At 39.3% G+C, this 24,214-nt stretch overlaps 1 protein-coding gene and 1 pseudogene across 1 annotated transcript in view; one reads left to right on the top strand and one right to left on the bottom strand.

Annotated features, from left to right (window-relative positions):
• Gjb7 (gap junction protein beta 7) overlaps positions 1 to 9,766 on the bottom strand; it is a 14,729-nt gene extending 4,963 nt beyond the window's left edge. Inside the window, exon 1 of the mRNA XM_004628300.2 lies at positions 9,323 to 9,766. The gene's annotated coding sequence lies outside the window, so the exon portion shown is untranslated. The remainder of the gene's footprint in view (positions 1 to 9,322) is intronic.
• LOC101564278 lies at positions 1,893 to 7,587 on the top strand (annotated as a pseudogene).
• Positions 9,767 to 24,214: the final 14,448 nt, after the last annotated feature.

Genomic DNA, 24,214 nt, shown 5'->3' with positions numbered 1-24,214 from the left:
TGAATCCTTTGTGTCTCTCTGGCAAGATGTTCTGCTCCTGAATCAGCTGGGTGGGTCTTGCCTCTAGCCTCTTTGCAGGGAGTTCTGCTGAAGGGTTCCATGTTGGGCCTGCAGCCTGGGTCCAATGAGGATCCCACGGCCCCGGGTCATCTCACTCACTCGCCAGGCCTGTACTCTGGGTCTATTCTCTGCGACATTTAGCAATGTTGCTGCTTTTTTATTCTTCAAACTCAGCCTTCATTACCGTTCTAGTCTCCGTTCTCTTGTCGGACTGTTCCCCGTGACTGTTTCATCTTAGTTTTCTTTGTCCTTTAAAGCTTTGGGCCGGGGAGATGGCTCAGTAGGATAAGCGTTTGACTGGCAAATGCAAGGATCTGAGTTCAATCCCCGGTTCCGCCAAAATAAATAAATAAATAAATAAATAAATAAATAAATAAATAAAGTTTTGTTCTTGGGGCCAACAAGATAGCTCAGTGGTCTAAACCACCTGCTTAGGCAGGCTTAGGCAGGGGTCCCTGGCACCATATGCCACACCAGCCCTGCCCTCAGGGCAGGCTGAGCCTGCCAAAAATAAAAAATAAAATTCTGTCCTCTGCTCAGTCTTTTTTCTTTTACTTCATGTTTTCCCTGGAGAATATTCATTCTATAGATTGAACTAATTGTTTCCATTTCACAACTCAAATCTTTGGCTTCTCCCTATGATTCTATATCCTACTATCTCCTCATTATCATCCAAATACCCAACAGGCACCCCGAGCTTTATTTTGTTCCCTGACCTCCGATTTCATTGTTATGTCACTAACATCAAGCGCGCAAGTCAGAAGTCTCATGTTCATTCTACGTTCCTCTCATGATCTTTTCTTAAATTGCCCATCCAGTTCTTCTGATCCCCTGCAGACATCGAAGCTCAGCTGTAATCCATCGCCAGATGCATCTGTGCATCCCCTCACTACCTTCCACTTCCTACCTAATACCTTCCTACTGTATACTCCGTGCTATTTGATCTTCTTACGCATCTTTCTATCTCTTGCTCTTTTCTCTGTAAAAGCTGATAGGATAATGGGGAGCTTTCTTTCCCATTTCAGTGACTGGCTTTCTGACTGCTCTCATCTTGTCTTACGATTGGACTTGGTAGTCTGGACCCATTTTTATTTATTGGATCCATTATATGCCCATCAATATTAAGTGGTTTTGGATTGCTGTCTCATAACCACCCCCTGAAGATAGGTTTTGGGTTTGGTTTTGTTTAATTTTATGGGGCTGGAAATTTCATTCTTTCAAAACAGAAACTAGAGTTTGACAAATGAGGCCACATTTACAACTTGGCAAAGCTGCAGAGCAGGGTTCAAGTCCATTTCTACTATTCCAGAACAAGGTTTTTTATCACTGGCGCCACTGGAATTTTGGGCAGGATAGTGCTTTGTCTCAGTGGCTCCCACTTGCACTGCAGGGCGTGTAGCAGCATCTCTCACTTCCAGATGCCATAGCTCGTGTCCCTTCCCCACATTATGACAAACAAACACATCCCCACATACTCCAAGCCCTGGGAGAAGAGAGCCAAATGTCCCCACTGCCTTTAACTTTCTACCATAACCAAAAGATATTAATTAGCACCCAAGATCTACTACAAATCACTTTGTGATTACTCAGAAATGTGTCATTTCCTATTTAATTTCCTTTAAAAATTCACTACCATTTTATTATCTCCATACATTCAGCCGAAAAAAGAATCATAGAATTGGCATTTTAAGGAGAGGCAGGGGGTGAACAAAATTGGGATATTATTGTAACAGCACAACTGCGAAAGTGGGTCACATTATCTACTATAAAGGGAACAACATTGTCCAAGTCCACACACAGAGCCTTCAAAATACGAAGTAAAGTTAAGCGGTATGTTCAGAGAGACAAAAAGACACATGTACACAATGCTCTATTCACCAGAGATTGGCTACATCAATGTCCTTGGTTTTCAGAACACAAAGGAAATTGTATTAAATAAAAGGTATTAATCTACTTGAAAGGTTCATGTCTTTATGAATTATTAAAACAAAGCCCTAAAGATTAAAAAAGGGCAAAATGTATTATGTCTGCTAGAGGTGTATCATTGGACATTCACCCCTAGTACTAAAGAAGATATTTATGTAATATTAGAAAACATTTGAAAGGATTGTGTTGGGCGTTTTAGAGAAGGAAGGTAAAACTAAACCCAGACTGCTCTACTAAAAGAAAAACAAATTAATCTTTCACCAGAAGCAAACAGATGGTACCACTAGCGTCTCAGGATTACAGCTTGCTTTTGAATCATAAATATCCCTTCTGTTTTCAGATTCCACACTGGAAATGGAAAGACAAAGGCTTTTTCGTACTGGAGAGGCATCATAATGTTTATTCACCTTTAACTAAAGCGGCTCAGCACAGTGAGTCACAAGCCTAGGCCCAGCGTCAGACTCCTTGGGATTCAGACTGAGCTCACTGGTGAGGATCGTGGAACCTACCTCATGAGGCTCATGAGTCTCACCGGTTAATCCATATGGAGTCCCCACTCAGGCCTGAGACAATGTGATGTGTGTTCTTATTTTGTTTTGCCACTGGAAAGTGGAAGGCTTGCCATTTTATAGATTTAGGGCCAGCCAAACAGCTCAGCGGATTAAAGCACCTGCAAGTAGGCACAGGGGTCGGGGGTTTGCTCCCCAAGCCTGTGCAACCCCCGGCCCCACAGTGCTGGCCCCACCCCGGGGCACGCTGAGACGGCAATTAAGACTGGGCGTGGTAGCGCGAGCCTGTAAGCCCAGCTTTTGGGGGGCTGTAAACAGGTGAATCACTAGAGTCTGATAGTAATGAGACCCCTAACACCCTGTACACTGTTCCCTGAAATTAAAATAAAATAAACAATACACACTAGTTTAATTGCACATAATTCACATTAAAAGTAAGGGTTTGGGGTTTGTAGTCCAGTGATATAGCACTTGCCCAGTATGTATGAAGGCTGTAGGTTCAATTAGCACAGCAAAAATAAAAGTTTAAATCTATTAATATAAATGAAATACACATTTTCTCTAGTTCTTCCAGGGAAGATGCATAATAGTGGGGCTAGGGAGATAGTTCAGTGGCATAAACACCTGCCTGGCAAGCACAGGGTGCTGAGTTCAATCCCTAGTACAGAAAAAAAGGGGAAAAAAAGATGAATAATAGTAAGGAATTTGCATATAACAACATTAAGTGTTTGAAATGTATCTTTATTTCTTAATAATTCTCTTTGCTTCTAATAATGGTCTTTATCCATTTTCTTAAATTGCCACTGGTCACTCCTAGTTTGTAAAAAGAGTTTCTACTTGTCAACTTTCTGTTTTTGGTGGTTCTGGGACTCGTACAAGGCCAGTGTGCAGTCGCTGAGGCATATCCCAGAACCTCCAGTTAGCGGTTCTGAGGCATCGCTTTGCCTGTATCTTTCTCTTAAGAAGTAACCATTCACTTCACAGGACTTTAGTGTGGAAAATTGAGGTGATAAAACATTTTTAGACAATAAAATGTTCAACATCCGAAAATGTCAGCAATAATTTTTTAGGTTGCTAGTTTCTCCCAAATATTTGACGTAAAATGGGAACAAGGAAAAGCTACTGGGACAACTGGCTTTGAACATGCAAAAGAATGAAATTGGACGTTCACACCATTTATAAAAATTAGTTAAAAATGAATATACAACCTCAATATGAAAGCTAAACCCATAAAACTCTTAGAAGAAAACAGGGACAAACCTTCATCACCTTCAGTTTGGTAACAGAATCTGAGAATACCAAAGGCACGTGCAACAACAAAATCAGGTTTCATCAACCTGCTCATTGGTGCAAACATGAGGTCCTATGTTTGATTCTTGGTACTCCCCAAAATTAAAAACTTCAGTGCAACAAAGAATACTATCGAAAGAGTGAGAAGTCAACCTGTAGAATCAGAGAAAATATTTTTAAATTATGTCTGATAGGGGTTTAATATCTTGATGTGTAAGGAAATATTAATTTAGAAATAGAAATACCAAATTTAAAAGTGGACAAAGGACTGGAGTAGACATTTCTCCAAGGAAGGGATATCAAATGGCAAATAAGCACACAAAAAGGTAGCCAATATTAGTCATTAGGGAAATGCAAATCAAAACCACATGAAGGGGGCCAGGGAGATAGCTCAGCAGTCTAAGTGCCTACCTGGCAAGCTCAAGAACCCAGGTTTAATCCCCAGTACCACATGTACCAAATCTTAAAACCCATGAAGATAGTGCTTCACATTTACTAGGTTGACTATAATCTTAAAAATGTATAGTGAGTGTTGATGAAAATATATAGAAACTGGAACCCTCATGGCTGCTGTTGCATACCACTGTGAGTACAATTAAAGTCACAATTACACACAAAAAAATATTAATTGGCAAATTTTACATATCTTACTATAGTTTAAAAAGTGGGAGGAAGTTTGCTTGACATAAAGAAGTAATACAAGCTCAAAGGACCTAAACATTTAGAGGCAATCATTTAAACAACAGAAATAGGTACAAAGGAAAAAAACAAATATTACTAATGTTTATCAATTGAGTTGTGAGGAATTTATTTTTCATGATTTTCTTCATTACTCTTTTTTTGTTTGTTTGTTTTGGCAGAACTGGGCACTGGACTCAGGCCCTCGCGCTTGCCAGACAAACGCTTATTCTACTGAGCTATCTTCCTGGCCTGCTGCATTACTCATTTGTAACGATAGAAATATTCAAAATTAAATGTGGAAGAAATGAACCTAATAAAAAACACTAAAAATATCAGAGAGCTATGGCTTCTCACACACATCTTTCTCCATGCTTGCAGGCTTTCCTAAAGACTTCCTCACCCATAGACACCTCAGTGATTCCCCACCTTCTGACCCAGTAGCTTCCCAGTGCGGCGCAGGCCAGGCCTGGTTTCTGAGCTCCAGCTGTCTCTGGCATCTCTGCTATGATGTCAACTCACAGATCTTAAAATATCCTCATGTAAGCTCTCGCAGATGCCTACTCCATCTTCTGCTGCCTCCCTTCCCAGGTGCTGTTCTTTCTGCAGTGTTCTCTGCCTCCACAAACTTCACCACACTCCATCCAAGTGAGGAAGCAGAAATTTAGAAATTGTTTTTCCCTTTTTTTTTTTTCTCCAAACCACCATACAATTTACATTCAAAGCCAGTTTTCAGTTTAGAAATGTGCTCCCCAACTTTTCACTCTACATCTGCATTTCTACTACCCAAAGTCAGGCTGCCCACACTTCCTGCCTTCCTGTTTCTATTCTTGTTCTGCCTTCAACCCATTGTTCATTCTATAACCAGGTTAGCCTCATGTCGCCACTTAACAGCTCTACTACAACTTCCCATTGCATTAATGGTGCAAAAGTGTCTATTACAGGGTGCAGGAGGAACCAAACAGCAGAGTAGCGATCAGCAACAAAATTCAGCCTCTACTGAAATCCAGAAACCAGATACCTGGAAAGGAGCAAAGAGGCAAACAAAAAGACATAAATCTTCTGTAATTGGGAAGGAAAATTAAAATCTGCAGAGAAGTTGGGGAAATGGACCACAATAGAGAGAGAAAATCAAAGCCATCTGGAAATTGGCCCCAGCCTCCCAGAAGCAAAACCTTCCTCCATAGATGCACTGGAAACCCACCGCTGTTATAACTGCAAAAGCAGTGTGTGGTTTTGCTCAAGGTGGCTCCTTCCACAGGGCAGGCAGCAGTCAGGGATCCCATGCAGTAGCCCTCATGTTGCCAGAGAGTGCTTACTCAGTGTCATTTCAAGGAGGAGTTGATTATTGAAGTCTGAGACTCAAAACAACTAAAAACTTCACTTAGTTGAGGGCTGTGAGACAGGGTGAGGGCAGCTGCACCAAGAACCCCTGAGAAATGCAAACTCAGGCCAAAGGACAGAGGTCCACCCTCTTGAGAGAAGCCAGGCCTGGCTTGTCCGCACTCGCAAGCAGCTGGCTCACATACAGTCTCCCCATACATCCAGATCTGAGGTCTCACTACCTTCGCTGTCTACCAACGTGGGCAAGGGCACACTTCAGCTTGAGCAGATGCCACAGCCTGGGGACCCTCCGCAACAGAAGGGCGCCTCACAAGCCACAGGCCATAAAGCTAGCTGGAGAAAACAGTGACCTACTAGATTCCAAAATGGATCATGGAAAGAAACCACTAATTTAAAAATAACAGAGAAAATTTTCTGTCTTTTTTAGACTAACTTTCTTCTCTTTCTCCTCCTCCTCTTCCTCCTATTCTTCCTCTTCCTCCTCGTCCTCCTTCTCTTAGCCCTTGGTTATTTCTTTACAGCATCAGGACCTTTACTTCCATTCTCGTAGTAGGCTGTTGTCTCTGACTGCCCCAACTTAGCAATACTCAAAAAGGTGAGAGACTCGTTGAAATCTAAAAGCCCACAAAAAACCCAGGTCCTGCATGGCTACTCTCCAGCTCCATTCACAGCGCGGGGTTCATTGACTGATCCACATTTCTGTCTTACCTTGCATACAAATTATTTAACCTTTAAAATACCTTTTAACAACTGCTTATTTAAAAATCCCTGAAGGGCTGCTTTAGAGCTGCGGAGCAGCGGGGGAAGATGGCGGCCGCTGTGCCCAGCAGGCGTGGACCGTGGAGCAGCTGCCCAAGCAGGACATAATCAAGTTTCTGGAGGACCACGGTTCAGATTCGTTTCTTGCAGAGCATAAATTATTAGGAAACGTTAAAAATGTAGCTAAGACAGCTAATAAGGATCATTTGGTTACAGCTTACAATCATCTTTTTGAAACTAAGCGTTTCAAAGGTACTGAAAGCGGGCTGGTGAGATGGCTCAGTGGTCTAAAGCACCTACTTAGAACAAGCTTAGCAAAGTACGGGGACAACGGTTCAATCCCCCAGCACCACATGCCAGCCAGCCCGCCCCCTGGTGGGCTGAGCTGGCCACACACACACACACACACACACATAAATAAAATTTAAAAAAAAAATTAAAGGTACTGAAAGCATAAGTAAAGTGACTGATCAAGTGAAGAATGTGAAGCTCAATGAAGAAAAACCCGAGGAAACCAAGTCTGAAGAGATTCAAGATGAAGGTCCACCAAAATACACAAAATCCATTCTGAAAAAGGGAGATGAAACCAACTTTCCCAAAAATGACGTTGTGCACTGCTGGTACACAGGGACGCTGCAGCATGGGACAGTTTTTGATACTAATATTCAAACAAGTTCAAAGAAGAAGAAAAATGCCAAGCCTTTAAGTTTTAAGGTTGGAGTCGGCAAAGTTATCAGAGGACGGGATGAAGCACTCTTGACTATGAGTAAAGGGGAAAAAGCTCGACTGGAGATTGAACCAGAATGGGCTTATGGAAAGAAAGGACAGCCTGATGCCAAAATTCCGCCAAATGCAAAACTCATTTTTGAAGTAGAATTAGTGAATATTGATTGAAACAGCAGGACTTAAGATCTGAAGACATCAGCGTGATTAAAACTTGGCCTTGAAACTTAAGTAACTAGAGCTTGTTACTATTGTAAAGAATCAACTGGAAATTTCAAAGAGTTAAGTAAAACTTACTTGATCACATTTTTTGAGAAATGTAATCCTTTATAAATCCGTGAGTCTAAAGTATTTTACTATAGCTGTGTGAAATACTGATTAAGGAAAACTGTATTTCCTTTTACCTCATGTTGTGAAACTGAAAAGTTCAATTAAAATATATCCACTGTCTTGAAAATAAATAAATAAAAATAAAAATCCCTAAAGCTGTGTTTTCAAACTCAGAATTGTGGTCCCCTGAGAGTGTTTTAATATTTACAAAGATTTTTAGAAGGTTTATAAGTGTATCATTGTAAACACACACACACACACACATACAACAAAATACCAGATGACCAGCGCATAACTGGACTGCTGGAAGATTTTAGCATTTCTGTCCTCACTTTTATGAAGATCCAGCCAACTATAGAGCCCTCAGGCCAAACCAGTCCACCTTTTATTTTGTAAATAAGGTTTGTTGAGACACAATTATGCCAACTCCTTTATTATTGTTTACCACTTTTATGCTACAACTGCAGAGTTCAGTAATTGTTACAGAGACAACATGGCACTCAAGGCTTACAATATTTGCTACCTGGTCCTTTGCACACAGGAAAAAAAAAACCAAACCCTAGCTTATGATGTGCTTTAGAACATGTTGGAGGGCCCGCCTGATAGCTCAGCAAACTACTGCACCTACTTAGAGCACAGCGGCTGGGTTCAAAGCCCGGCATCCCGTGCTGGCCTGCCCCTGGGGCTCACTGAGACTGGGCGTGGTGTCACGTGCCTGTAATCCCAGCACTTGGGAAGCTAAAAACAATCACTATGAGTCTGATCTATGTGGTGAGACTATGTAGACCCTGTACTAAATACAGAAAAAATAAAAACAAGCATATTGGGACCAAGTACCAGATCTCTAATTATCTGGACCTAAAAGAAGCACAGGAGTAAAGGACAGGTGAGCATGCAGCATGAATGAAGCCCACTTATAGTTTGAATAGAGATCAGTGGTGGGTGAAAAGCTACCTTGTGGCTCTCGGAACAGGCAGGCCCAACCTCACAGAACCAAAGCTTCTGCAGCCTCTAGCTGACATCCTTAAGGGCTAGTGATTCCATTTCAGTGAAGCACTATCTTTTGTTTGCTAAACTTTAATTTTCTCTATTAGCTTTATGATCTTTGATTTTTCTTTATAAATATAGATACTTAAAGGCCATAACTAAGGATTTTGGCTTTTATTCATATAAATAACATTGTACTAAAAATAAATTCAATATTAGGAGTCCAAAAGAAATACTGAACAGAACGAAAGACCCACACAAGCCAAGGGTTGTGCATACACATCACTTGCAAGGTATGTAATTCCCTGTGTGAACATGTGTATTGCTGCTCCTAGAAGATCCCCTGTGAGGAAAAGTGCTAACTTGGGCTGCTCTCGATCTACACAGGCTGGGTCCCTGAAAGGTCCGGGGTTTTGGTCTACAATCCCATCCTTCCCACCACATCAGCCACACACACTGCTGAGGCCACAAGTTCTTCCTTGGCTGAGGACTCAGAGAGACCTGAAGTCACTATCACCTTCCAGGTGGACAACTGCACTTCCCAGAAGCTTATCCAGAAAAGACATGTTTAATGGCACAGGGCTGAAAGTCAATACATTAGGATTTGTGATAAAGATTGCCTCTGGCACTGAAACTTTTTGGAAGCAATGACTGTCCAATTACAAGAGATGTAATTTTCCCACTAAATAGACAAATCTTATAAGAAAACAACTTACCTTTTGTGACAGATGTGGAGATTTAGAAGAGAATTGCTTGGTTATTGATTTGATTTTAATAAGCATGAATCGATTTCATTCTTTCCCGCAGAGAGAACTAGTTCTTGAAGCACAGGAAAATGGAGTCTAGTGGTTTCCAAGGTAGTATAAGCCAAGCAGGTGTAACCTGATCATGTGTTTTGGCTCATAACACAGAGGAGGATTCTTGGATCTCGGCAATTTACCATATATGTTACAAGGAAATAGAAACTGGAAATAATAACTCAAAGTCATCCATGCATATGGAGCTCATTAAATATTCCTTTTTATACCACCTTGCCACTATCCACACAAAGCAGCCTGAACAATGAGAGTGTTGCATGGCCTCAAGTGATTTTCCAAGTTCTTATAAAGAGCTATGTGCAGGGCTGGGAGTATAGGCCGGTGGCAGAGCACTTGCTTAGTTTGCATGGGATGCTAGGTTCAACCTCCAGTACTGTCAGGAAAAAGCTATCCTAAAAAAGAAAAAGTTGAGGAACAATTTAATTTGAGTTAAACCAATTTAATGAACCTAATTTAACTTCATATGTCCTAGTCTTAGAAATTCATAAAATAGAAAGCTATAATAGGAAGAAAAAGTAACAAAGTGAAAAGCATTATTCAAAACCCAGGAATCACTGATAATAGGTTCTTTATGTATATAATAGATATGTGTATGTACACACTTAGGACAGGTTGATTTAAAGTGTTTTGTCTTTTTATAGAACTTATTCACATGAGGTTGTCTAAGATTAAAACGATGTGAAAATGGAAACAATTATTTCCTCTGAAGAATAGCTTAGAAAGTAAGTTTTACAGTTGGAAATGATTTTACATATTGTGAAATTGAAAGCCTTGTTATTAAAAATAGCCACAGAGAGTGATCTGCTTCAGGTCTCAGAGCCATTATAAGAATACAGAAAAGAGCTATGGATGAAACCCAAGCCTCCGAGCTCTTTCTACACACCTTAATATCTATATTGTAGATATCAAGTTGTGGAACTTCAAGGGCCAGCTCTCGGTGGTGGTTCTTGATGGTCACAGCCTTTAAAATTACTCTATGGAGAGCAAATTGATCAAGCAATGTCTGTGACTCATCCACATGGCTGACAATGACAAGGGATCTACAAACTGTGGTACAGGGTTATAGGATAAGATCCCCGGAGGGGATTTGACTGACCTTATCAGATACAAAAGTTACAGTTCTTGTTATATAGATCTTGCTTAACTTGGTCTTAGCCATCCAGCAGAAAAGTATAAAAACAAAGTATAAAAAGTAAAGCCATATTAATATGCTGAGCTGTAAAAGGCTCAAGTCAACAACTTCTGACATTGCCAGTCTTACAGAAAACCCACTGCTATTATGGGCTATTGGACTATTTTGGAATATTTTGCTGAATTCACACACCTATAATATTTAAATGACAAAACTGAACAAAAAGGGGATACAAATGAACAACCATTTTGTATCTGTATATTCAAAACAGTTAAGACAGATATACAGCTACATTCTCTTAATTCAATGAATAAAAAGATTTGTTCTAATAGTGTTTGTAAACAGGATATCATGTCTGCATCCTGTACAATGAATAATCAGTAAGACAACTATATGCAATGTATTAATTATTAAAACTGTCCTGCTAATTGGATTTGAAACTGTCTCATTGCTATTTGTTTCTCAATAAAAATATGGAAAAAAAATTACTCTGTATGTCCTTACATTCTATGCAAATTTGAAAGAAGAGTGCCGTTCATTTTTTAAAAATCATCATATAATATCATTCTTTATAGTCCTGGATAAACTGTCTCCATACACAATCATATTTTCTGTTTACTGAGATCCCAGGATTCCAGAATGTTGGTCCAGTTCCCAAGTGGTCATTATTATAATGAAATTCAAAAGCCTGGTCTCTGCAATTATTCATCCCTTTCCGTTTCCACTTGGTTGTTTATAATTAGCACTTAGAGCATTCTGTCCATGCCCTTAAAACATTACCTGCTTGTGGTAAGACACCTGCTTTGAACAGCTGGGCTGACGCAGTTTGTTGTTAGAACAACCTTCACGGTGACCTTACCACACTCCTGGGCACTGATGATTAAAGGATCCCAGTCTTCCAATAATGTCAGCACTAATCCAAATAAAGGGAACTTGCAGTACAAATCCAGCATGGCAGAGCTGTTAATTTTCTAGACAAAGATGCTTCAAGGATCTTACAGTTTCTTGCACAGAAGATAGAGGCAGAAAAATTGCCAGGGACAGGGGGTATTTGTTTCTTTATGAAATGAGAGGCATGAACTTGCAGGTGTTCAGTATGCATGGCAAACAACTGCAGCTGAACTACATCCCCAACCCTTTTATAAAGGTTTTATTTAGAGACAGAGGTAGGCTGTGCCTAATTTGGTCAGGTTAGACTTAAACTTGTGATCCTCCTGCCTCTACCTCCTGAGTAACTGAGATTGAAGACATGTATCATGGCTGATAAAAATGTAATATTTTTACTTTCATGTTTGGATTGTGAGAAACAAATACAATAAAGACTGCAAAAATGTATGGAAAGAAAATAAAATGTGGGGAGTGTTGTATTATAAATAAAATCAACTTAAAGTCAAAAATTTTAGAGCGGAGTGAATTCAAAAAAGACAACTGGAAAAATGATAACATTGTACACTTTGTTTTCTGCTCTTTTTAGATTTGGGTTTTGAGAACTGCCCCATCAGCATGAGAATGAGAGGTGAATGGAAAGAGTGCAGCCTGGAGCAGACCACAGCCGGCTGAGCAAGCCAGAACCTCCCAGTAACCACTGGGCCCCAGGGCAACTGCACAGGAGGAGGGGCTGCAGGAAATCCCATATCAGATCACTCTGTCATGGAGGACCACAGAATCTTGCTGAGTGCAGGTGCCATGTCACAAGGGTGTGACAAAGGTCCTAAGCTCTAGCACCATAGCTGGCCGCAGTGCTGGAAGCCTGAGCGCTCTGAGCATCTGGGACCAGATCAAGACACCGGCAGACATTGGCGACTTCTGCGTGTTCTGACCTGGACTCTTGTTTGTGTCCCTACCAAGAGAGACTGATGTTCTTGTCTTTTCAGTTCTCAAAGTAGTTGAAACACTGTTTTGTTCTGGTGTTAATATAACTTTTGACAAATTTAAGTAGATGTAGAGAACAGTGACCAGGATGAGGAGAATGTTTCTTAACAATATAAAAAAGGATTGGAGTCACTGAAGATGTGGAGCCTGGAGAAGCAAGAGACAGGAGTTATTTCTTAGAATTTGATATCATCTGTATATCAACTTTTGGTAGTGTAAGGGTGTGTGGGTGTGTGTGTTTTGTGTTATTTTATTACTATTTTTTGCAACAGAGATCTCATAGGCTTTTAATTCAGATCAGGGCCTAAATCCTGGATATATTTCTCATTTATCTTTGTGCCTTATCCAAGATAATTGACTTCTTCATTTCCATGTCCTCAAAATAGGAAAGGCATTTGTTACTTCACAGAGTTCTTGTACTTGTTAAATGAAGCAATTATAAGAATAATAAGAATGAAACAATAGCTGCTCAGTAAATGGAAGCTACCATTATCTTTCAAGGCAATACTGACCTTGGCTTATGAAATTTGTAGGCCAAAAATATGTTTTGTAAATGGTACAAAAATTAAAGAAGGATGCACAGATTTGGTGGGGGCGAGGAACAAAACAAAAGTACCTGTTGTTCTGGATGGCAAAATACTGATGGGGAGGATTTCCTCCACATCTCAGAATAACTGCTTTTGGGTACAATTTGAAACACAAATAACTAAATGAAGAAAGCAATACTGTAACCCTAATATAAAAATTCTCACTTATACCAGAAGCTGGGAGATTTGTAGCAGGTAGAGTAGACCCAGACTACAATGAGCTTCCTTCATGATGATTGACAATTGTGACATCTAGCTTAATGAAGGACAAGTGCTTCTTGAGTTTCCTGCTCTGGAAAGAACAGGTTGGGGAGCTCGATGACTTAAGTTGATGCCTATCTGTCTTCTAAATGATGTAGGAGAATATTGAGGAAAAATACTGCGTGAGTGTAGAATACGTGAGTTTATAAGAGTGGTCATAGCTGAGTATCAGTTACATAAATGAGGTTTCAACCCTTTTCAAATAAAAATGTGAGTCTTGTCTTCGTGCTTTTAATCACAGTTGAGTGCTTCCTGGAGATGCAGTGTTGTGAGGGCCTTGCCCCAGACCAGAGCCAGCTGTCAGCAGAACCAGCTTCAGGCCATGACGTCTCCTCCCCATCACTGAAATGGCTCCCATTCTCCCTATTTGCACTTACAGGATCAGATATTTCCCAGGCAATGTACACATCCAAGAAATATTTTGAGATCTTGTTTTTCCCAAGAAAGAACTCATGTATTGCCCAACATTAATTTATCTACTAAAGCTTCAGACTTCTCAGCATTTGCAGGGCTCTAAACTGATGGATGTATGTGCCTCCAGCTCCATTTGGTTTTTATGTTGTTGGTTCAACAAATGAAAGGCCGTATTTCACTTGTCAAGATCTTGTGGTCCTAAGAAAACAAGCCTGCAGTATGAGGAAATATTTAAAGCCAACCAAAATGATCATTCTGTATGCAATATGACAATTGTTACACTTATGTGATTGATAGTTGTAAAATGAATCTTGCTTTTATGTATGTATTAAGATTTTGTTAAAAATCAATAATATGAATGACTTGTTTTTGAGACAGGGTTTTACTTGTAGTTCAGGCTGACTTTGAACTCATTTCCCAAGTGCTTCTGCCTCAGTCTCCCAAGTGCTGGAATTATGGCAAATAAACATTTAATCTCTTTCTCATACCTCCCTCCAACATAATACTATTTTCATAGTTAAATTCTAGATGAAGACAGAAACACAGATGATAAAATCCTAAAAAGTCTATATAAATTTTTATACCTTAAATATAACTTAAGGCTAATTAAACAAATAAATATATGCATAAGTTAGGATCTTTCAGTCAAGTGTTACAAATAGACTAATTGCAGCAATAACTTCATCATATTCTCAGTAATTGCTACCCTTTATTATCAGGCAACAATGTGAAAGTATTGAGTAGCACCATCTGGCACATAACAGTATGTGATGAATGAAGCTTGAGGGTTAGAGATGTAGCTCAGTGGTAGAGCACTTGCTTAAAGTTGAAAGGCCATACTAGCAATATTTGGTGAAGCAATTTGAGATTTCCATTTGAATTAGGATTTCAGAATTTTTAAAGTAGTGATCTTATTTCTTCAGGCCATTTTTTACACCAATGGGAGAGATGAGTAAAAATACTAATACACAATTCATGGAAGATGAAATAACTAGGTCAAGCATTTCCCCCAGCATTTCAATAAATTTAAAACTTAGATTTAAAAATACCTTAAACATCTTTTGAATTTTATGTGTGTAGTTCTGATAAGTGTAGGGAGCTGCTGAAGCTAGAAACTGATCACATGTGTGAGGGTGAGAACAAAGAGTTCCTTGTAAAACAAAGAGTACCAGAGGCAAGCAGGGAACACTAAGCCCCAAGACAATCCAAGGTATGTGTTGCTAGGCAAAAAGAGTGTCATGTGATGCCAACTTGCCAAATGTATAAATAAATGTGCTACAGTGATTGAGCAGTTCCTTTCCTCCCATCCAGAGAAAGGGAGTTCCACTTGACCTCAGCTTTTGTCTCATCATCGTTTTTCTATCTTCTCACTGTCCTTCCCCTTGGGAACTTGGAGAGCTGTGCAGCACTCAGCAGATAAAAGGCACACAGATCAAATACTGTTCAGGGGTTAAGATCTGTAGCTATCTGTTCATCTAAGTTTTGGTGCCCAATTATGCTTTTATCTTTCCCTTGGAGTGATAAAATATGGTCGCAACCTGTGTAAGGCTGTACATTGCATACAATTAAGACCATGGCACCCAGAGGTAGTGCTGTTTCTTAAATATTGAATTGTGAAGCCTATTTAGCATCTTTGGCCTGCTGGAAAAGCTGAGTAAAAGTAAACCCATGTATAATAACCTGCCACCAGGAATTTGAGAGTAAGAAGATGATTAAAGACAACTATTCTAATGAGTTAGGAAGGAGAAGTGGGAAGTGGAGGGATGTAGATGTGAGGGTTTATTTACTCTAGTCTTCTATAAAACATGCTACATTTCAGGATGTCCCCCAGCTTTTGGCACTGAGGTCTTTGATACTGAAAAAAGAGTAGTTAGAAACAGTAGCGTTATACAGTGAACTGTGTCTCTCTTAAAATTTCTATGTTGAAGAACAAGGCTCAGGACCTCAAAATGTGACTATATTGGCCATAAGGCCTTTTAAGAGCTGATTAACTTAAAATGAGGTCCTTAGAGCCAATTCTATTGAGTATTGAATGTGTCTTATAAGAAAAGGAAAATTGAACACAGTGATGCCAAAAGTGTACATACAAACAAGGATGGCCATCCACAAGCCAGGAAAGAGGTATCAGCGAACATCATTCTTGCTAGGACTTAGATCTTATTTATTTTTTTTCTCATGGTTGGAAAGCTCCAGAGTCATAAGTAAATGCAATTGTGTTCTTTAAGCCATTGAGCCTGTGCTATTTTGTTATGGCTCCTCTTTCAAACCAATGCAAATATATCAAACTGGAAATAGAAAGATAATTTGCAACAGCAAGCAGAAACACTGAAATGATACCCAAGATTGGAAGCAGATTTATTTACTGCTGAGCTATCTCTCTGGCCACTCTTATTTGTTTTGTCCTTTGCCTTATCCCAGCTTTTCCTTCCCACTGATCAAACTCTTTCCCTCTCACAGTATCTGTCGAACCTTTCAGATTTTAATTGTTCTTTCAGGTTCTCACACTAGCAGAATAATGTTTGTATATATGGATCTGATTTATTTCACTTGCCAATATAGTCTCTTAAGGGCCGGCCAAATAGCTCAGTGGATTAAAGTGCCTGCAAGCAGGCGCAGGGGCCAGGATTTGATCCCTGGGCATGTCCTGCCAGCTCCGCCCCCGGGGCACACTGAGAAGTTGATTGAGATTGGGCATTGGTGGCATGCACCTGTAATCCCAGCTCTTGGGAGGCTATAAACAGGCAGATCACTACAAGTCTGATCTAGTAGTGAGACCCTGAACACCCTGTAGATCCTTACCTAAAAATATAAATATATATATATATATATATATATATATATATATAATCTCTAGCTGCATCCATTTATCTACACAAACCTTGAATTTATCATTTTGTATAGCTGAAAATACTCCATTGTGTAAAAATATCAGTCTTTTTTATCCATTCCTCAGTTGATGGGCATTTGGGTTGTTTCCAAGATTTAGCTGTGACAATTGCACTGCTATAAACATGAGTGTGCAGGTATTGCTGTGGTATGATTTCAGTTATTTTGAAAAAATACTAGGAGGGGACTAGCTGGCTTGAATGGGACCTCCAATCCTAGCTTTTTGAGGAGTATTCATGCTGATTTCCATAATGGTAGTGCCAGCCAGCCCTTCTACCAACAGTGTAGAAGGTTTCCTTCTCCCCCACAGCCTCTCTGGTATTTGTTATTGTTCTTTTTTTTTTTTTAATGTGTGTGTGTGTGTGTGTGTGTGTGTGGCCAACTCAGCCCACCAGGGGGCGGGGCTGGCTGGCATGTGGTGCTGGGGGATTGAACCGTGGTCCCTGTGCTTTGCCAAGCTTGTTCCAAGTAGGTGCTTTAGACCACTAAGCCATCTCACCAGCCCCTATTTGTTATTGTTGACTCCTTGATGGTAGTCATCCTTTCTGGTATAAAATGGAATCTCAGCATTGTCTTAATTTGCATGTCTTGAATGACCAATGAGAGCAAGTGGGAGAAAGATATAGACATGGACAAGGTAAGGAGTGGGCAGGCTGCATAAGGACATCCAAAAAGTTTATTCTTCTTTGTTTGATTTTAATTTTTGTCTGATCTTTTTTTAATTGCTCATTTTGGTTGACTCTGCTCTCCCATCAACTTTGTTGATTTTTTGATGTTTTCTAGCAAGTGAAAATATCAATCTATCTCTAGTCTTTCTTTTTGCATCAATATTCTGTTGTTTCTCTCCTTATTCTTTTGCTCCTGTCCTCTTGCCCAGTTTCCCAAAGCTCGAGTGATGATCCTCTGACCTCAAGCCTAGCTTCTACTATACTGCTCTTCATTTATTTTTCTGCTTCTCTCTCTCTCTCTCTCTCTCTCTCTCTCTCTCTCTCTCTCTCTCTCTCTCATAGAACCACTCAACTAAGGGGAAACCCATTATACACAAGTTTCCTTGTTTATGATGATTTTGTTATATAACTAGAACTTATTTATATAGTTAAAGTTATCAAATTAATAGTTACCACAGCTTGTCAGTTTCCATACTGTGCTTCATGCCACTGTTATTAATTGTACTGCTTTAGCCAAGATATCATACTTACTGTAATAAGTTCTCCCGTGTATGAAAACACTGATGGTGGTCATAACCATCCCATAGTCCAGTATCAAAGGACTAAGTGCTAACCCAAATAGATAGCAACTACTCATCCCCCAAAAATTGGGAAGGTAGGACCTTGGAACAGACATAAAGAGCCAACTAAACATAGAAGATATCTTTGAGAAATATACATTTCCTAGGAAAGCCTTGATATGCCTACTAAAGCTATTTAACAAAACAATGTATAAGCATCAACACAGAAAACAAATTATAATTGAAAAATAGAACATGACAACATACAGAAGCAAAATGCAACTCCAGACCTCCATCCCACCCAGCATAAATATAGGGGACAGGATTAAAAAAACAAAAACAAGAATGAAGCTATAGAGGAAATCAGATTAGAAATAATCTCTCAGATTAAAAAAAAAGAGAGGATGACCAATATGAAGGACCTGGACACTGAATCTAGAGTAGACACAGATTAAAAATAGAGGAGCTTAGGAAAATTATGGAAACCATGAATGCACAATATAGGAAAGAAGTAGATACAGAGTGTTCCACCCAACTACAACTGAATACACATTTTTTTTCAGCTGCACATGGGTTATAGACCACATACTAGTCAATAGGTCAGACTTAAGTATATGCAAGAAAACAAATTATCCCATGCATATTATCTGACCACAGTTAAATGAAACTGGAAATAAATGACAAAAGAAACCAGAAAAAAACCATAAATACATGGAAATTAAACAACACCCTACTCAGCAACCGATGGGTCACAGATGAAATTAAACAAGAAATTGAACAATATCTACAATTCAAAGAAGTAGAATCCATTAAAGAAATTCAAACAGATATTCAGGAGAGATTAAAAATTTCACTGAAAGTAAGTGCAGCTGAATGAACTAAAGTGAGGAAAGAATAACAGACCTAGAAGACAGGATTGTAGTTATCAACTATGCAAAGAAAGAATTCTTAAAAATAGAAAAGGACCATGAAAAAAATCATTCAAACAGCTGCAAGATGATGCAAAGAAGAGTAACATAAGTTTGATCTGAGTCAGTAAGAGACAGGAGATAGCAGAAACACCATTGAAAATATGGTCACAGAAGTGATGGCAAAAAAAATTATCAAACATAGAAAAAGAAACTGACATACAAATAAGTGAAGCATATAAAACCCCAACTATCCATGACCAAAATAAATCTACACCAAGAAATATAGTACGAATTCCACAAATTTAGCACAAGAACAGAATAGAAAAACCTGTTAGACCAAAAAGCAAATCACCTATAAAGGAGAGCTTGGAATGAGGTGCTTCAGCTCCTAGAGGAAAACAACCTTCAACCCAGATTACATACACTGCAAAATCATCTTTCAAAATCAATGGAGGGGACCAGCAAGATAGCTTAGCTGTGCAGAGACCGCGGTTCGATCCCTGCCACCACATGCCACACCAGCCCTGCCCCCCAACAGGGGCGCAGCTGAGCCGGCCAGAGTTTGGGCATAGTAGTGTATGTCTGTAATCCCAGCACTGGAGTGGCTGAAAACAGGAGGATCATTATGAGTATTAGCTGTATAGTGAGACCCTGTAACAACCAAATAAATACATTTTAAAAAATCAGTGGAGAAAATAGATACTTCCATGACAAAGAACAACAGAATAAATTTATGACCACAAAACCAGCTCTATAAAATGTGCTGAAGGATATTTTAGAAAGAGATAATGAAAACCAAAATCCTAAGAACAACAATAGAAAGAAGCCACCAGGAAGAACAAATAATTACACAGAGAGGAAAGACAAGGAACCACCAACAGGAAATTATATATATAATATATATTAACCATCGATATAAATATTCTCAATTCACTAATCAAAAGAAACAGACTGAGGGGCTATGGGGAAGACTATGGGGAAGACAGGAACCCTTTCTGTTGTTGGTGGGAGTACAGACTAATGCAAACACTGTGGAAATCAGTGTGCAGATTACACACACACACACGCAGGCACACATACACACACAAAAAAAGTAAAAGCTCCATTTGACCCAGCTGTTCCTCTCCTTGGTATCATTCTGAAAGAATTAAAAACACCATACCACAGGGATTGTATGCACACCTGTGTTTATAGCAGCACAGTCTATAAAAGCTAAATCTTTTGCACAGCCCAAATCCCTAACCACCAAGATGTGGGTTTTTAATACAATGGAGTGCTATTCATCCAAAAAGAAGAATGAACTTGAGACATTTATAGGTATATAGATGGACCATGAGACCATACTCTTAAGTAAAATAAATCGGTCAGGTGTGATGGCCTGTGCCTGTAATCTCAGCATTCAGGAGGCTGAAGCTGGAGGATCACCATGAGTTCAAGGCCAACCTGGGTTACATAGTGAGACCCAGTCTCAAAAAAAAAAACCAAACACAAAAGAAATAAATCAAACACATATGCGTAAATATTGCATTGTTTCTCTGGTGTGAGAAACCAAAAGTGTAAATAAGGACTAGAATGTATTGTAGATATTATAAAATAGAAAGAAAATTCTCAGTTGGCAAGGGGCACTAGGGAGGGTAGCAGGAAGTGAACAAAGTAAAAATGAGAAAAGAAGGAAAAATTGAAGACAAAGCTTTTGCAATAAGGAAGGAAAAGGGGTTGAAGGGAGGATAAGGGATTGTACCAACAAACTTAACTAACTACAAAATGCTCTTCTAGACAAATTAAAGTTCATTACACACAGCATTTTACCATGCCATTATGTCAGGGGAATTTTTTTTTTCATTCACAGAAGTTCACTTGGAATGCTCACAATCATTTGAGCATCCATTATCAAATCTGAACAATGAATTATCCACAATTATTTCCTGGGTATACAGATGTTTGTATGAATAGATGGTGATGCTTTGCTATAAAAAATTACAGTGTGGCTGAGAAACACACATACTTGGCAGGTATGTTACAGAGAGTTTGACTGATGAAAGAGAAATTGACTTCGGCAAGGGTATTTACAAGATTCATTTTATTTTTGAACATACTCCAGAGGGGATTAATTCTGCATTTAGTGACTGTCCATTCTGTGGTGTAACAGAATTACAAATAATCAATTATACCTGAGGTAAGGTCCTTTATATTCTCCCCATGCAATTTGGTATTTGATTATCATTTTCTTACTAATTGTGTATTGGCATAAATTCTTGAATAAAGCGTGTTTTGGTCACTGGAAAGTAAAACAAAAAAGTGACAGCCAAATTTCTATACCCAAACAAAAACATTTGTGTAAGAAACATATGTTTTTCCTCACAGAAGGACAAATATATTATGGCTAATTTGTAATGGTTACTGTAAAATGTCCATTTAGTTAGGCTGAATCACAGATACAGAATGTCCTCCTTGTATGTTTCTGATGAGAGTGTGACAGGGAGACAACCTTGCCTCTGTATCCACAGGTTCTACGTCTGTAAAGCCAACCGATTATGACTTAAAAATATATTGAAAGTGTTTTGTCTGTACTAAATATGTACAGATTTTTGTCTTGTCTCTGTCCCATAAACAACAAATTGTAACAACTACTTGCACTCCATTAGCTATTAAAGGTAATCTGGAAATGATTTAAAGTAGAATAGATGAGTAAGGATGTATGCAGGTTATGTGTAAGTACTTTAACATTCCAAGTGGGAGACTTGGGCACCGCAGACTTTACAAAGGCTCATGGAACCAAGGGAAGGCTGCATTCACCTTTTTAACTGCCCCTCATGAAGATCACCAAAAACATCTGTTAATCAAGAAAAGTTTACATGGTCTCATTAGTCTCTAAAAGGGGAAACTGCAGAAGAGTATAGGGCTTGGGATTTATAAGACTTAAGGCACGTCTTTGAAGGTAAGAATATAACTGGAAGTGGGTGAAGATCATGACACAATATTTTAGGACTGTTGGACACCGTGAAGTGACAGTCTGGAGATGAGTTTGATGAAGAGCCAATGGTTGTCTTGATAAGTGCGATGTTTATCCAGCTAAGCAAACTATTTGCTGGTAAAATTGGTTTGCAAAATTTTCATGATGCGAACAGTAAACTACTTTATCGGTCAGCAATCATATCGTCCTTGGCATGAATTTCCTGTGGAAATAAAGGCAGTAACATTGAAAATACCTGTTCCATGTTGTGCCTAAGATGTTTGATACTCAGACAGATAGTGAGGTTAAGCTTAACAGCCTAGGTTGTATGGTAATAACAATAAGCTTCTCTTCTGGAGCATTAACAACCTAAGTTTGCAGACCAAAATTAGAGAAAAAGGAGGGTCACAAGGAAAGCCAACATTTTGGCCCTAGCTTTCCAAGGTCAGTGAGGACTCAGGACATATGAGAACTTGTACTGTAACATCATGTAACTCAGTAGTGTCCCAAAGTTTTTGATCAAGGAGATTATGGGGCCAAAGAGGAAAGTGATCAATGATGTAGAGTATGCCTAAGGAGAGTCACACGGAGAGAAAACATTCTCTCAGGCTTTCACAGAGAGCACACTGGCCAAGCAATGGCCGTGACTCATCCACATGGCTGACACAAAGGTTCTACAATCTGAGGTACAGGATCTCAGGATAAATCCTGAGGGGATTTCACTGACCTTATCAGACCCAAAAGCTACAACTCTTGTTGCATAGGTCTTGCTTTATCTTGGTCTTAACCATCCAGCAGAAAAGTATAAAAACGAAGTATAAGAAGTAAAGCCATGTTGTTATGTTGAGTGGTAGGGGACTCAGATCAAAAATTTCTGACATTGCCAGTGACGCGGAAGACCCAATAATATTATGGACTGCTGGACTCTTTTAGAAAGTTTTTGCTGAGTTAACACACCTATAATATTCAAATAACAGAACTAAACAAAAAAGGGGATACAGATGAATGTCCATTTTGTATCTCTGTATTCAAAATGGTTAGGATAGATATATAGTTAGATTCTCTTAATGAATAGAGGGATTTGTTCCAATAGTGTTTGTAAATAGGATATCATGAATGCATCTTTTACAGCAAATAACCACTAGGAAGAATGTATGCAATGTGTTAATTATTGAAACTGTCCTACCAATTTGGTTTGAAACTGTCTTATTGCTATTTGTCTCTCAATAAAACTATGGGAAAAATAAATAAAATGTCCTGTTACAGGGATACATACATTAAAAAAAAAAAACATTGACACCAGTGGTCTCCATTCTCAGCCCCATCAGTCAGATTTGTGTTGATGAAGGTAATCTCCATTCTTACTGTAATGGAAAACTATACAGACATTCTTTGATGACCAACCAGTTTAACAACTTACGACTGAAGGATGCTGTTGAAGCTAACAACCTGTTGTTCAGACTTATGACCCATTTCATACTTTTATGCAGTCTGTACATTGTGCTTATGAACTTTTAGTTTATTTTTTTGGCAGAACCGGTGATTGAACTCAGGCCCGTGTGCTTGCCAGGGAAGCACTTATCCTACTGAGCCATCTCCTTGGCCAGAGTTACCATTCATTCATCTAATCTTTTTTTTTTTTTTTTTTTTTTGGTGGTACCAGGGATTGAACTCAGGACCTTGTGCTTTCCAGGACAGCACTTATTCCACTGAGCTATCTCCCCAGCTCCATTGTGTTTATGGAGACTCAGTGTCTTTTTTGATATGGTACAGCTTGGTTACACAGTACTGTAATTTTTACTGATTGTATTGTATAGAATAGTTCTGTAGCTTTATGTTCTGTTATGCACAACAATATTGTATGTCAGAGTTATGCAAAGGAAAGGAACATCACCAAGTTGGAGTTCCTATTGACCATAACTTTGTTGCTGTAGTGACCAATTCATTCAATGAGCGAGTCACAAGAATGTAGCGATTGCCCCTTCCTCTGCTTCCCCGCACCAAGAGGTGAGCAGCGCTGCTTCACCACACACTCCCTGCCCTGATGCTCTGCCTTGCCACAGAGCAATGAAACCAGCCAACAATGGATAGAAACTTTGGAAAATTTAATCCAGAAGAAAACTTTTCTCCTAGAAGTTTTTTTATCACAGGTATTTTGTTACAGTAACAGAAAATTATCTAGTGCATGGGGGGGCATGAGTAGGGAACAACACAAAGCATAAAGGGATTCTGGGACACTGATCCTGTGCCACTTCCTTTTGTGGATGTTGGTTCTTTTGCCTTTGTGCAAATTCACCAAGCTATACATTTAGGATTTATGTATTTTTCTACTTACATGTCATACTTCAACTAAACAAGGTTCATTTAAAAAATATAGATATTGGGGCTGGAGAGATGGCTCAGTGGTCTAAAGCACCTACTTGAAACAAGCTCGGCAAAGCACAGGGACTGCGGTTCGATCCCCAGCACCACATGCCAGCCAGACCCGCCCCCTGGTGGGCTGAGCTGGCCACACACACACACAATAAATAAATGTAATAAATAAA

This window comes from Octodon degus, unplaced genomic scaffold (assembly GCF_000260255.1).
Source record: "Octodon degus isolate 3935 unplaced genomic scaffold, OctDeg1.0 scaffold00022, whole genome shotgun sequence".
NCBI lineage: Eukaryota > Metazoa > Chordata > Mammalia > Rodentia > Octodontidae > Octodon > Octodon degus.
Note: the sequence above shows the minus strand (reverse complement) of the source record. Positions and strands in the feature narration are given on the sequence as shown.